This window comes from Stegodyphus dumicola, chromosome X2 (assembly GCF_044657685.1).
Source record: "Stegodyphus dumicola isolate Sdum_Otavi_A_Nest chromosome X2, ASM4465768v1".
NCBI lineage: Eukaryota > Metazoa > Arthropoda > Arachnida > Araneae > Eresidae > Stegodyphus > Stegodyphus dumicola.
Genome location: NC_140781.1, coordinates 57,584,779 through 57,600,180, shown reverse-complemented (window position 1 = coordinate 57,600,180; position 15,402 = coordinate 57,584,779). Strand labels below are relative to the sequence as shown.

The 15,402-nt window shown below is 36.2% G+C and overlaps 1 protein-coding gene across 1 annotated transcript in view; it reads left to right on the top strand.

Annotated features, from left to right (window-relative positions):
• The window catches only part of LOC118179307 (uncharacterized), an 83,703-nt gene that overhangs the window by 507 nt on the left and 67,794 nt on the right, over window positions 1–15,402 (top strand). The gene's annotated exons all lie outside the window — the stretch shown is intronic.

Sequence of the window (15,402 nt, the reverse complement as noted above, 5' to 3'; positions counted from 1 at the left end):
AAATGATCAGAATATCAATTTAAGTTTTAATTCTGAGGGAAGAAAAAATAATAATGAGAGAATTTCATGAAACCAGCTAATTACTGTTTTTTACGATATCTTCTCATATTTTAGGAGGCCTCACGATTAAAAACATTTATTCAATTATGGAAATTCATACTGAAATTGCAATATTGATGTTAGAAGTGAAACTCCTACAAATGCAATTTTGTCAATTTAGAATTAAAGTGATTGAAATCATCCCACAATTTTTTAACTTAAACAACGATTCTGAATTTATGACAGCAATTAACACCAGCATGTATTAAACAGAAACAGCAATGCTCAGAAAAATTTCTGTAATTATATTATAATTTAAAAAATTTGTCTGTGGATATATGATAAATTAATCTAAATTAAACCATATATGAATCAGAAGATTTGATTTATATCTTTATTCAAAGTGACATTAAATAGGGCTAAGTAGGTTAAGCCTTAAAATGTATAGTAGATATCTCAGTTGTTGAAATAATTTGTCAATTTAATTGTATTGTGGTAGAAAAGGATCATAATTCATACTTAATTAAAAATTCTTCAACCTAATTATTTAGATTCCATTAAACGTAATTTTACAAATCGCACCCAATTCCGTAATACCAATTAATTACATATATATATATATATATATACATTAACACATATATTATATATTATGTAATTATTACTGTTATTCTTAATTTTTCCCGCTATTAAAGACTTTTCTAATATGTTTTGTGTCTTTAGAGTATAGCTTTCTTTTCCCCGTGCAAAAAATGGATAAAATACTTGTATAGCTATATTGTTTAATATATAAGCCGAGCTCAAATATTCAGACCAACTCTGCTTGGTTTATTTGATTATGGCAAAGCATGCGAGGACTCTCTGTTTAAAGGGATGCCTTCGTGGAGGACTTTCTAAGGAAAGCTGTCTTGCATTTACGGTACATGTGCGAAAAACACCTATCAAACTAACTTGGACCACAACAATATCCGAAACTCACATCTACAGACACCTGGGGTCAAAATGGAAAAACCTAACTACCTAACAATTTACTGAGCACATTAGCACCTCTCTGTAGCTTCTTCACAATTACTGTAGGTTACTTTTACACGCAAGGCAGCAGAAACATAGTTCAAGCTCCATTAGGCTCACAGTTAAGATTTACTTTTAAATTAAGCCGTTCGTCATACAAACTGTGTAAACGTCTGGTCTAAGCCACAACCTGAGTAAGTATTGCGACAATCCGAGGAGAACAGGGCTTAACTGAACTCAAAACTGTTAGTAAGAAAGCGCAATTGTGAGACATTTCAACATAATTTGAATATAAATAGAATATTGTGTAAAAATGTGTTTACAGTGTTAATAGAACACAAAAGTTCCGCCAAATAAAAGCAGAAAACACTTTTTCAAAAAAAAATTTTAATATTTGTATTAGTACTTTTCAAAATATGAGTAGATATTTTGGTTTTAATTCCAGATTTAATTTTGCTGCATTCTACTTGCACCATTAATTTCAATTGTTGCATTAAAGAAATATTTTGTTCTAGAATTTTATATTCTCTTTCTCGTCAAATATGCTCAAAATCATTTAAATCTGGAAGGTGTTTTGAATATTTTAGGGCAATGTTGTACATTCATATAGCAATGTGTTTAAAATTGTTCACTACGTATAACCTGAAATTATTCTACTGGTAAGCGCTGAAAATTTTAAAACATTAACGTGTTTGTACTGACCCGTTATATCTCTAATAAATGTAAGGTTATGATTTGAACAAAGACATGCTTCTTCACATCGTAACTCTTCCTCCACAATGCTCTATTCTAAAATCTATGTCCTATTTTTTTAATTCTTCTTTTCATGCGTAAATTAGCAATACTAACGAAAAGGTGTTAAATTAAATATCATAACCAAAAATTACTTTATTTAATTATACGAATCTTTTATTTCTCAGTGATAAATAAAAGAGGAAATTTTTATTCTTTCTTTAAAGTGAAATTATTTTCTTGCTACTCTCCTATTACATTCAGAAGATCGAGTTATCATTTCAACAAGCTATGAAATAACAAATACTTCATATTATTTAAATGTTCTGAGGTAAATTAGGGAGCAATCAGTCTTCAATTATTTTACATCTCTCATAATAGTACGTTCCATTCCATAGGACAGTTTTGATAGTCCTTCAGTTCTTCTTCCATTTTGAACTCTGTGATATAACATTTAAATATTTTTTTCAAATCCAAAACTGTTAAATGCTTTAAATGAATTATTTCAGTAATTTTTCTAATATGCTTCCCTTTTCTTAGTCGCAGTTTAAGAATTAACTTTCGAGCTCCTAATCCCTTAATCTTACATAAAAAATGGAAACATAATGCAAATTCTAAAACATTTTATTGAAAAATTCAAGGAAGCAATCTTTTTTTTAGATATTAATTTTTCTTTTGATGCAAAATAATACCATAAGCAAACAAATTATATTTATTGCAGGTTAGTTTTGTGTGATGTCCTAATACTATTCGAAGAAATTTTGTGCTAGATTTTCCTGATTAAAAAAAAAGATATTCATTTTAATGCTCAATATTTTATTTTAAAGAATTATTTAAAAGATGATTAGATAACCGCTTATGTTCAAGAAAAACCACGTTTTATTGTATCAGTTAAATGCATTTGAACATTTTGGCTTTCCTCTCTGACATTAGAAGTATTCAATCGCTCTTGTGGTACGTGGATACAGATCAATGAATATACATGAGTGATACAGATTAGTTCATCGCAGTACATTCATGTTCGGCAGATATGTAGACCCGAGGTGGCCAGCTGCAGACCGCCTGCAGTTGCTGTGTTTTTTCTGCACGATCACCCGCAATATATCTTCTCCTTGAAGGAAATGAAAGTTTAAAATTTAAAAAGGGCCCAAAATTTTTTTCACATAATTAATATTATTGCATTTTTAACGGCAAAATTTTTGCCAGAATAAAATGCGAGAAACTAAAAAATACAAATTTTCCACCTGCTGAACTGCAAATACGTATTTGGCTAACAGAGAAAATGCAGCCACTTTTCAAAAAATTTTTAATATCCAACCGAGTTGTTGTCGCAGTTTGTAAATATAGTTGGAGTTCTACCATAATACTTACCATGGTGACTATAAACATTTTATAATTTTTTCACACTACATGATTTAAATGTTTAAATCTCACTAAGAATTTAACCTCAAATCTTTCTTTAGCTGTTTCAAATCATTTTAGCTTGCTCATTCTCAATTTGAGCAACATTCATGTTACTTCATGGAAAGGAAGTCATTAGGGAACAATTTATATTTCAATGTCTAGAAGGTCCAGTGGAGAGATACCCGCTAGCACTTGCAGTGCCACAGTTGGGGATGTTCTGTAACCTTTGCATATGATCAAAAGTTGCATTCTTTGGATGGTGAGAAGCTGCCTCCTCATATAGGTGGTAAGCTTCCTTCCCCATATAATAAGATCTTTCTGAGATCATATTATATGGGGTACCAGCTTTGAGCATAGTGATTGGAGTGCCCCAATGAGGTCCTGTTGTTCTAACCACGGAATTACTAAGCTGATTTATTTTTTGCTTAAGCTCTTTAATATGAGGCACCCAAGAAAGCCTATTGTTAATTATAATACCTAGATATTTAAGGTCAGTGACCTCTTTTATAGAGACTCCATATAGCTTCATGTTGGGATTCCTATTTCGCGCTCCATGCCTGCATATAAACAGTTTAGTTTTATATGCTGAGATGTTTAATTTGTGCTGATTTGGCCAGCTTGCAAAAGTATTGATTTCATTTTGTGCCTTTAACCTAATGTCCGTGCTACCAGAAATGACCAATAAAAAGTCGTCCGCGTACGCCTGGATACCCACTCCTTGCTGTTGGTCATAGAGCGCAAAGGCTGTGTTCCCTACAAGATTTCAAAGTGTAGGTCCCAAGCAGGAGCCCTGGGGACAGTCTCTTTCCAACTTGACTTTGAGTAAATCATTGTCCGTTGTAACCTTTCTCCAACGATCCTGCAAGTAACTGCGTATAAGATTCAGGATTTCCTTTGGGCACTTGATGACGTCTAGACATTCGACTACGTCTAACCACCATAACAAGTCAAATGCTCCTTTGATGTCCAACGATATATCCAGCGTGTCCAAACTGTTGTCTCTGTTCTGCTCTATGTTATCTAATAGTTGTTTTAAGGCATTGTCTGTGGACTTTCCTGCGCAGATGCCATACGTTTTTCGTTTATAAACTTGTTCTTGTACATGTGGAAATTAAGGCGTTGTAGAAGTACTTTTTCTTAAATCTTACTGATTGAAGGCAGTAAGCTTATAGGCCTATATGATGCCGGATCTGACATTAAAATTGCAACGCCGTGAAGGAAAGCAAATACAAAAAAGATATTTATTATACGCAAACAGTATGGCGTCAGGACAAAATGATTAAATTCGTAGGCAGTTTTGGGGTTTATAGGGGTGGGAAATCAGAAGAAACAGCTACCACACCTGGTAGCTAAAACAGGCCTTACCCGGTTAGGCTTCGATGACAGAAACGAGCAACACATTCCATGCTGCTTCAAGTCTAAGCCACACTCTATCAACCGTATTAGCTGAAGAGGGATGGCGGGCCAATCTCTCACCAACCCATGACAAGATGTTTTCAATGGAAGACAGATCTGGAGACCGTGTAGGTCAGGGCAGCAGTCGAACACCCTGTGTATCGAGGAAGGTCAGAAGACGACGCGCAACATGCGTTCTTGCATTATCTTGTTGGAAAATGGAGTTTGGAAGGTCTCGAAGATAGGGCACAGCCGCTGGACGTAAGATTTCAGAAATGTACCGGTCTGTGTTTATATTACCGTCGATCCGAACTACAGATGTGCGTGTCGTGTATCCAGTGGATGCCCAAAGCATCACACCAGACGCGGGGTCCCGATGCCGATATCGAATGCAAGCAGGCGTTGTGCAGTCTCATCGGAGCCTCCAGACACGTATTCAGCCATCAGAATACTGCACGAAGGACCGGGACTCGTCTGAAAAGACGTCGTTGTGCCACTCCTGTATCCAGCTTTGTCGTTCGACTCACCAGAGTCGCCATATTTGTCTATGCTGCACTTCCAAGGGAAGCCGAAGTAATGGTCGCGTGCTGATAGTTCACGCTGCTTCAAAACGTCGACGCACCGTAGGAGCAGATACTTGACGTGCTGCAAACATGCCCATTTCCTGACCTAAGGGTCCCTCATGTGGTTGTACGGTTTTACAGGGCTGACCTCACAATATGTCTGTCCTCTAGGGCATTAGTCAGGGGAGGGCGTTGAGATCCTGTATGAAATTCAATATGACCCTCAGCAACCCACTAATTCCATATTCGCATGCAGTAGTTGTCGATCAGTGCGACAGGTGATGTCACGGAACGATAATTTATACTCTCGATAGGCAACGATCCTACCTCTGTCGCATTCCGACCCTTGCTGGTAAGCATTTCTTATTATTATTCGAGGCATAACACGATATTCTGAGCAAACTCCTGAATTCTGAGTAAAGCGCTTTTCGAATGAGAAATCCACAATTTTTCTTTTATGGAATGTCTGAGATGTCGTTTCTCTCTCCTGCGTCATCTAAATGCGCTGAAATACTAATCAACTGCATATCCCAACCTCTTCGTCCTTTCATATGATTTTGACATTCGTCAGCTCATTCCTTCCTGGTGTTGCAAATTTAATGGCCAGCAGTGCACTTGTACAAGCAAATTTGAAAAATATCTGAAATGAAATCTACTAATCTTTTATTTTATGTATCTTAAGGTCAGATAAGCATGGCACGGTAGGGAGGACTCTAGCAGAATTATTCTTAGGCCGAAAACTAATTACGCCGCTAGATAAATTCTTCTTTGGTCAGAAGGGAGCTCCAGAGTTTAAAATGGGAGACGTACAAAAAATAACAGTCGAAGCAATAAAACATTCGGGATATGGCAAGGGAAAAGCAAAAACTGTATTATGATAAGAAAAGGCGAGATGTAAATTACAAGGTGGCAGACCAAGTGTTAAAAGAAAAACATTCTTTATCATGTGCTGGGGAAAACAGGATAGCTAAAATTTTTCCATTATATGAAGGACCGTATGTAACTGAGAAAAATCCAGAAACGGTAGGTTAATTAAAAGTTAGAATTGGAGAACTGATGGTAGCAAATGCAGACCAGATCAAGACATATTTTGATAGAAATGAGATGGAAATTTTCAGAGATGTTTTCAGAAGTGCAGCAAGAAATATCGGAGCCAGAGAGGAACAGCATCAGTGCACAATTTGTTTCGAAAAGACATGTTCCCGGCAGGAAAAGACAGGGAACAACAATACGGATGAACGGCCAAACCGAATGAGGAAGGAACCAGAATCTGGAAAGAACACGACGCCAAGAAAGCAGCCAAAGGAAAAGGAATCCAAGAGGTCACGCGAAAGTTCAAGGGATATTCAACATACGCTGAGTGTTCGAGAAAATGTTACACCATCTGTGCCCAAGTATACAGGTTCCCGAAGGTTCTACGCAACAAACGCCAATCTGAGGAGCCGTCAACAATGCTGAGGAGGCAAGGAAAACTCCGGCGGTTCAATTCACCTGAGTTTCTACAGAAAGGTCCAACGGTAACTTCAAGGCCAAAGCAGCGACAAGCGGACACGGAGAATCCTCAAAGTCCGGGGATAATGGTGAGAATCCGAGAAAGACCCCAGAAGAGGAAAGCCCAGCCGGATGAGGAGACTTAACCCCGAAGAAGATTTCGTATGCAAGAAGCCAATGATTTTCCATCGTGGCAAGGACTTCTGAGCAAAAGAATGGAGGAGTTATGAAAAACAAAAAGATAAGTGAAAATTCGTTTTCTGCTTATCAGGACTACTATTCCTTCTAATTGCCTTTGTAAACATAACTGGAGTCCTGAGTAGGAACAGGGAGTTTACTTAAAACTGTGTTCGTGCAAGTGGGGGGGGGTAGAAGATACGACACAAATGGGATGGGTTTAATTGCCCTTTATTTCTCACAGTTTACAGCCGTTGCCGCACTTCGGGTACAAAGACCAGTACTTATGGTCTGAAACGTAAAAATAAGAACTAAAACTACTTAATTAACTAAAAACTAAACTCAAATACTTTACAAAGACTAGTAACGCGAAGATTGGCCTTTTAAGCTTTATGGAGTATGTAGTGAGTAGAATGCGGGAAACTACAGTACGTCTTCAAGTATCAAAGAGAACTACGTTCTGGCCTCAAGGTTAGACAGCAACTGACTGAAAAGCGCGCGCGAGGTAAGGTAGCGAGAAGTCTCTCTTTAACTCTCTTGGATAAAAGCCACAACATAAATACTTAACAGTTTGCAAGCTCAATTTGCATTACAAAATCTGTTCGCGTTTATTCTGGCCGGAAATGAAAAATAAGAGAGGATAGTAAAGTTTTAAATTAAAATAAACGTTAGTAAAACTTAAAATCCTTACATGCTTAGTAAGATTCAGTTTTTATTTTATATTTAAAAGCACAAGAGTTGCTATTTGATTTTGAATTTTTTCTCAAGTGAAATTATTTCAGTTGTTTTAAGTAACAAGAAGCTCGGAAATTAAATTGCAATTGTTCATACTCATTCTAATTTAGTTTAAAAACAAAACCCTGTTTTAGTCCAAGAGACTGATGTAAGAAAAAGTTAACAAAAATATAAAGAAAGGTCCAAGCAACTTGTGTTCATTGATATGATGTGCAAACTGAATTTTCTTATTGTATTGTAAATGTTTCATTTAATGAAGTATGTCTAATGTTTTTGTATTAGAAATTTAAGTTAAAAGCAAATACTAGCTATGTGCATGAGTTACAGGTTAGGCTCTTCAGCTAACACAAAAGTTTAAATCACGCTCTTGTTAGCACATTTAGTGCATTTTTTTAAAGTAAGATGTGTGTGTGTGTGTGTGTGATAATGGCAAAGCCTCGAGGGCTATCTGCCTAAGAGGAGGGATGCCTTCGTGGAGGACTTTCTAAGGGAAACTGGCTCGTATACACGTTACACATGGGGGAAACCACGAAAGCGCCCATGCAGCCAGCCCGTTTGCGGGATTCGAACCTCAGACCGAACTACCAGTGTTCAGCGACTTTACCGCTCGGCCGCTGGTGGGCCTTTTAAAGTAAGATGTTTTTGAGGTCTAGTGAGTCCGAATTTCTAGCATGTAGGATGTGGGTTATGGGGTAGAGTCGTGGCACTTATACAAAAGACGTTTATTCAATCATTTTAGTACATTTTTTACAGGAGAGCAGTGGGAAAGGGATTTTATTGATAGAATATATGAGTTGCAAAAACGCTCGAGAAAATGTAAATGAGAAGTGCAAATAAAATTGTATGAAAACGACTTTTGAATTAAATGTTAAATAAGAAAAGGTTTAGAAGAGATAATTTAAATTGAAGTGTTCACTATGTTTCTAATTTTTCTTCTGAAGTATTCTTCCTTTCAGGTAGCTGGAACGAGTTCAATAGCTGAATTATTGTAAACCGAAGAAACTGTGCAAGGTCCAGCTCTTTGTCAATTAAATGTAAAACTTAGTTAAGTTAGAACAAGGTCTATGTTATTATAAGAAGTCGGCTCATGAGTAGTCATAATTTAAGTTTTTAACGATGTCCTTAAAGACCTTCGTAGAATGTATTTTTAGTTTCACTAACCAGTTACTTTATGTTGATTTGTTTTGCTGTCTTCCTCGCTTTCCATTTTCCTGACAAAATGTTAATTTCTAGTTCGCGTGTATTCAAATGAGGTAAAAAAAGATAGTATTTAAAGGAAGGTTTCAGAGGATAGAATCAGAGCGTCTTCCGCCTGCGTAAGCCACGTTTAGTATTTGACTCTCATGGCAACTGGTTATCTGTGGCGATGCGTTATTCTCGCCATTAAGCTTGTTACGCTTACATTTTGGAGCCAAGTTGCGTGTTTTGTATCTGTGTAGCCTTTTGGGCAACTTACGATTTCCTTAGTCTAATTTAAATTCTCTTACGCTTTGAGTTAAGCCATAAATGCTGGTTGGTTCTGTAAGCATGAGCAGTGTTTTCTATTAGACTTTTATCTGAGTTAAATTAGAGGGACCTTTACACCTTTACGCCAGTTTGTCGTAATTCCAAAGACATAGTGATAAGTCACTTAAGTCTCAAGTAAAGTTAGTTCTCTTGCTGTGTTATGTTATAAGTAAAAATGCCGAACGAGAAAAAAGAAAGCAAACTAACATGACAGTGGAAATGAAATTAAGAGGCCTTAAAGGACTACACAAAGAGGAAAGTTTTAATAAAATTTCCATGGATCTAAGTATTTTATGCACAACCCTTCTTCCGTAAAACTTAGCATTTCCAATAACTCGTCACCTTCTCAGTCCACATAAGCTCGAGTTTGCGGAACTCGCTCTGTTATGCAAATTTTTTGTATCGTTGCAAATAGTCAGTTATTTAAAATATTTCAGACATCAGCAATGAGATATAATTGAGGTTATATGAATTCCCACTCATTGTTCACAGTGGGATTTGTTAAAGTAGGCGATGAATAAAATGCCTTTAAATAGAAGAATAAAAGTGTTGCGATTTTGCCAAACACAAGTTTTGCTCAGATTGTGTTTGCAATATAAAACCATTTAAAGAAACTTCTCTAATGTTGTTGAAGAAAATAGTTATGAAACGTTTTTCAAGAGTATCAAGTTTTCAAGACCATGTTAGTTTTATTCTAGTGTTTCTATTTTATTCTAGTTTTTCTATAGCCTTTATAGAAACATTAAACGAATATCAAGAATTCATTTTTTTGTAAAGTTTTTAAAATGAAAAAGTGCTGTAGGAAAATAATTGTTTCCTGATTTAATTACATTAGTTAACGTTGTATTGTGCTTCACTTATTTATCACTACTAGCGCAAAGAATGTATTCGGCAGTGCCAATAAACAGGAAGGAAGTTAAAATCATCTGCAAACTCCTTTGATGGTTGGATTTCTACTGACGAAAAAATTACAACTTTTGTGAACTGCAGTTATTAAAGTTTCAGAACAGCTGATTCACATAGCAAATTTTGCTAAAAATAATGAATAAATGCGCCTAGTATTTTGCTCGCAATTAGGAAAAATTGCAGGAAAATTGCATAATATTAAATAACTGAGATTGTAATATTAATTTTGGCATTAAAATTAGGCTGGAATTGCATGGTAAACACAGGCGGAATTCGTGAAGTTGCGTAGGTTACAATTACGAGAAGGCCTGCATTCCAGACGGTTTCCAAATCACTGGTAATTAGGTAGAAAGTAGTAAACATACTTTGAGTCTTAATATGGAAGCCCCTGTTCATAAATCCGCTACAGAGTGTAAATAATAGAGATGAAACTGATATCCATATTGAAATTAATTCACACATGTTTAAGTACTGGAGTTATAACTGTAACTCTCCTTTTCATGCCTGATGACAGCAGTTCATGCTCTCATAGATAACTGTTGTGCAAAGAAATTTGATTTTTTTCCTTTTAATAGTAGCCTGCATGTATGAATTTAGTGAAATTACATTGAATTCGTTTGGGATTTAAAATTGTAGAGATATTAGGTATTTTGGAAGCAGGAAAGGTGAAACATGAGCAACGCCTTTGCCGGGAATCTAACCACGGACCCCTGGAATACGCGCCCAGCGTGCAGATCACTACACCCCGAAGGCACGCTAAGAAGGCAGGAGAAATATTTTATATACTCACCCCTTTCCAAGGGCAACTGGGGTTTTTAGGAGACACAATCGCCAAATCCTGGTGGTGGAGAATCGTCATCCACCACCTATTTTAGTTCTGGCGCCACTTATAGAGACACTAGGTTATTTTTGAAACAGGAAGAAGTAAAAAATGGACAACCCCTTCAGCCGGGAATCAAACCACAGAACTCTGGAATACGCGCTCAGCGTGCAGACTACTACACTACGAAGGCATGCTAAGAAGATAGGAGAAATGCCTTATATACTCCCCCCCCCCGTATAAAAGGCGACTGGGGTTTTACTGTTTGGGCGCCACTTGCAGAGACATTAGGAATTTTAGAAGCAGGAGAGATGAAAAATGAGCAACGCCGTCGCCGGGAATCGAACCACGGATTTCTGGAATACGCGTCCAGCATGCAGACCACTACACCTCGAAGGCACGCTAAGAAGGCGGGAGAAATACCTTATAAGATAATAATATCATAAAATTCTCTAATTCGAGGTAAACGAAGGCAAATAAAAATTGCGTACATATATATATATATATATATATATATATATATATTTTCCTATACAGAAGATAGTACCAAATATTTTTGCGCTGTAGTCACCTTAATTTAAAATGTGAATTCAGTTTTCATGGTGTGTCGAATAAAACGTGTAATGCCGACGATAACCGGAGTTCTGTTTTATACAAAATCTGTACATTTTCAGGTATATGTGTATAAACTTATACAGAATACATCCTTAAATTGACATAAAAACTTATACTTTTGAAAAGGTTTCATCAAAATTCGTCAACAAGAAAAGATTCGTTCTCATTGCATGTTTGTGTGATGGTAAATAAAAGTTACCTACGAAATTTTCTCATCTATAAAGAAATCATTGCCACAGATTATAAATAGCTCGAAAATATTACTCGTAGTAGACATAATAGATTCAGTGCCATCTCTCAAAATGATTTGCTACTCAAACACGTGGACAGTCCTCTTTATCCAATATCACACAAATAAGCTATGAGAATTAATTTTTCTTACTAACAGTTCTTGAATTACTCCTCTGAAAAGTTACGGTTCTATTTCTGAAAATCCTGTATCTATATATTCTCATATATAGGGTGAAAAGTAAAGTTCATATCCATCTGTGACATTTCAGGATAAACTGTCGTACCCGCAAGTCTTGTGTGTAGTAAACTGAGATGCCCAATAGACTAAAAGGAATTCCAACTGGCCCTAGGGAAAATAAGGGAAATTATGAAATCTAAATCTGCAACGAAGCGGGATAAAAAAATGCGGTTAATCACAAAGCAGCTGTATAAAAACATCTCATTAGTATGAATCATTTGAAAAATGCATAGCTTGACACCGATATTATTATAAAAGAATTTCTGTCACATTTGATAATTCTGTCACATAAAATGAATACCATGGTTGTCCAAAATTTTCCATACATACCTGAGGTGTTAATTCGCGCCTTTCTTATCGTCTCCAGGTCGACGCAGTTTAAATTTGTGAAAATGGAATAGAATTAACATATCTCAGAAAATATCCTTCAGAAACACTTTAGTATCCTAACGTATAGTCTTGCCAAATAGAAGGTTTGGTATTACGGTACTTGCTTTCTTCAGATGGCGAATTTAATCAAAACCGCTCTTTTCAAGTGGGTGTAGACCAGCGATCATACACTCTAGTGAAATCTCTGGATTACGATTGCATTCGCCATTATCATTTTACAACGTTGATCGAACGTACAGCACGCCATCATTTGCTTCGAGGTGATTTGTGAATCCTCTTCAGCAAATATTACTGTTTGTCATACAAATGAATAATAACGCCTTCGATTTGGCTGGCTTACATATTAGGATATTCGTGTAACTTCGGAGATCCTGTCTTTGGATATCAAGACTGAATTTAAGACTTTAGATGCGGCAGTAGCTTTTTATTCGAATTCAGCATATGTACCATACACAGTCACGCCATTCAGCCGCCGGAAATAGAACTTCAGATGAGCAAGCGGTATTAATAATCTTAGAGTCGTATCATACTTTTAAAATATTTCGGAAGAATTACTTTTACAGGAATCTGTCTGTTTTATTATATGATATAGAACATTTATTCACCATGGATCGCTTTAAGATTACTATGTAAAGGGGAAACTAATTCCTCTGTTAAAAATGACGGTTGTTGATGGCCACGGCTGATTGGTTGACGAAACGGAAAATATTTACACTTTTTTTTTTTTTTTTTTTTTTTTTTGTGTGTGTGTGTGTGTGTGTGTGTGTGTGTGAAAAAAAGAGGGGAAATATCTGCGTCTTTCTTTTAGTGGTAAAGCAAGCAGGAAAATTGTTTGAAACAATTGCTCCTCCGAAACAAATGGATGAGTGATAGCAGTTTTAAGGACTCGGCATCTGGTGGACTCTAAAGTTTAAAGAGGCAACTGCTTTATTTCACCACGGAGGATGTGAAGTATTTCAATGGACATCATGTACTTCGAGGTCAGCTTATTGTAATTTTTCACAGTTTCATTGTACTTGAAGGGTTCATATTGATGCTTTTATATAACTGAATGAAACAAATTTATTGCCGGTTTTCTTTCTTACAGGAAATATATGTGAAAAAAGCTTTTCCTGGTTACTGAATAAGAATGGGTTACAAAATATTTTCACATTCTAAACAAAGCAACAAATGCGCACCAATAAGCGAGGAGAATTTTTAGGTCCAAAGAGTAGCTTTAGTAACATTCTAAGCAGTAGAATTACGTGAAGGAATGGTAAAGATATAATTTAAAACATCTAGAACAAATATTCAAGAGATATGTATATTAAAATTAAACAACTTTTGTGAAAATCATATCTCAGAAATCGTGTTATCTAAATGGCAGATGAAAAAACATAAACATGCGTATCTTAAAGAATTAAAATGTTTAACCATATTTTCTTTTGTTTAAATATATCCAAGTAGTTCAAATATGTCGAACTTTATTACATTACTTCTGTTTATGTGAATTCTTAAGCATTATTGGTATTTAGTAATCTTAAATTCGTATCATAGCTTCAAAACATTTCAGAAAAACAGCTTTTAGGAAAAAATTCTGCGTTCTCGTATGATTTCATATGGCATTTCCAAACAATTTCCGTCTTCTTTGGAGGTAGTCTGCTTGAGAATATGTCTATCAGTAATGTTCATTACTGTTATAGAGTTATTTTCTCTATATTCACTATCAAAGCTAGTAATCTTCGAGAATTAGTGGCCGTGAGAAATTTTACTGTAAATGTAAAAATATTCAATATTCCTTGGTTAATGTCATTAAGAAGTTAACTGCTACAGCAGCCACTATTCATGCCCAAACTATTCTTTTAACTATCAAATGAATGGGGTTATTTGGCCTTACCAGACTGAACAACATTTCGGTTCATGCTGCGTACCTTCTAAGAATTGATTCGCATATATTGTATTCCTCTATATAATATATATTTTATATAAAGATCCAAAATACTGCTACGACAACCCAATAAATCAGCTAACCAAGGAATCAGTTCACCATTAAGAAGGTAGAAGAACACGAGCATTGTTTATGCGTGCTAATCGAATTCTAATTGGCATCTGAGTCATCCTACCGAAAACTGTAATCCAGCCGCGTATGGAGAGTTCTTGAATGAGTAACATTAATTTGTTCGATTCTTTCGATATCAGTTTTTGCATTTCTCTCACATGCTTTACATAAATATTCAACATTGCAACACGAATATCTAAGTTATTAATAAGTAAATTCACTGTGAAGTTAGAAACATAGTTAAAAGACCCATGCCCATACCATACGATAGAATAGGCAAATGATTAAAGTTTGGCAGCCAATGACTGACTAGCTGAAGCTTCAGCGAATTGCAACGGGGCATCCGGATACTGTATAAAACAGAAGGCATTCAAATGCTAAAGCATTCCAGCCTTCAAAGTCTTTTGTCGGCATTTTCAGCCCATATAACCAAGTCTGCCTGATCTGTAGCTGCACTGCCTAGAGTTTTCCACTCTCAGAGGCAAAAGTGCTTCAAATCTTCTTCCGTCATCAGTTCCCTCTCTTGAACCTCAACTAATGTTTTTTCAAAATTCAGACCCTAAGTAGAATTCTTTCAGGATCTGTTAAGAGAGGTGTTTATCCCCCTGAGAACTAGAATAACCCATAAAGCATCAAAGCTAAGGCGTAGCTTCCATTCAAGACCAGCGTGGACTATACCAATGTCTCGCAGACGGGCTTGCGAATAGTATGAGCAGTTGTCATCATTTGAGAAAAGACGTGCGTTTGGTCTTACGAAGGTAAGCTAGTCAAATCGCATAATCGCTAGACATTTGGGGTGGGGAGATGCTGTCATTCGAAGATGCTGGCAGCAATGTATGAACCATGGCCATAGACAGAGTCAAGAAGGTAGTGGTTGAACGAGAGAGACAATAAAACTCTAGGACACAATGATAGTCCAATCGGCGCTCACAGCCACTGATGCATCCTTATCAACGATCCGGATACAACGAACAACGATCCGAATACAACAACCCAGTTATAGGGACTGCAATGAGTATTGATAGGTGACTCAGTGAATCTTTGAGATCTTGGAGGCCATTCCGCCGAATGCTTCTCACCGTTGTAGCCATAAGGCACTTTGGAAGTGGTG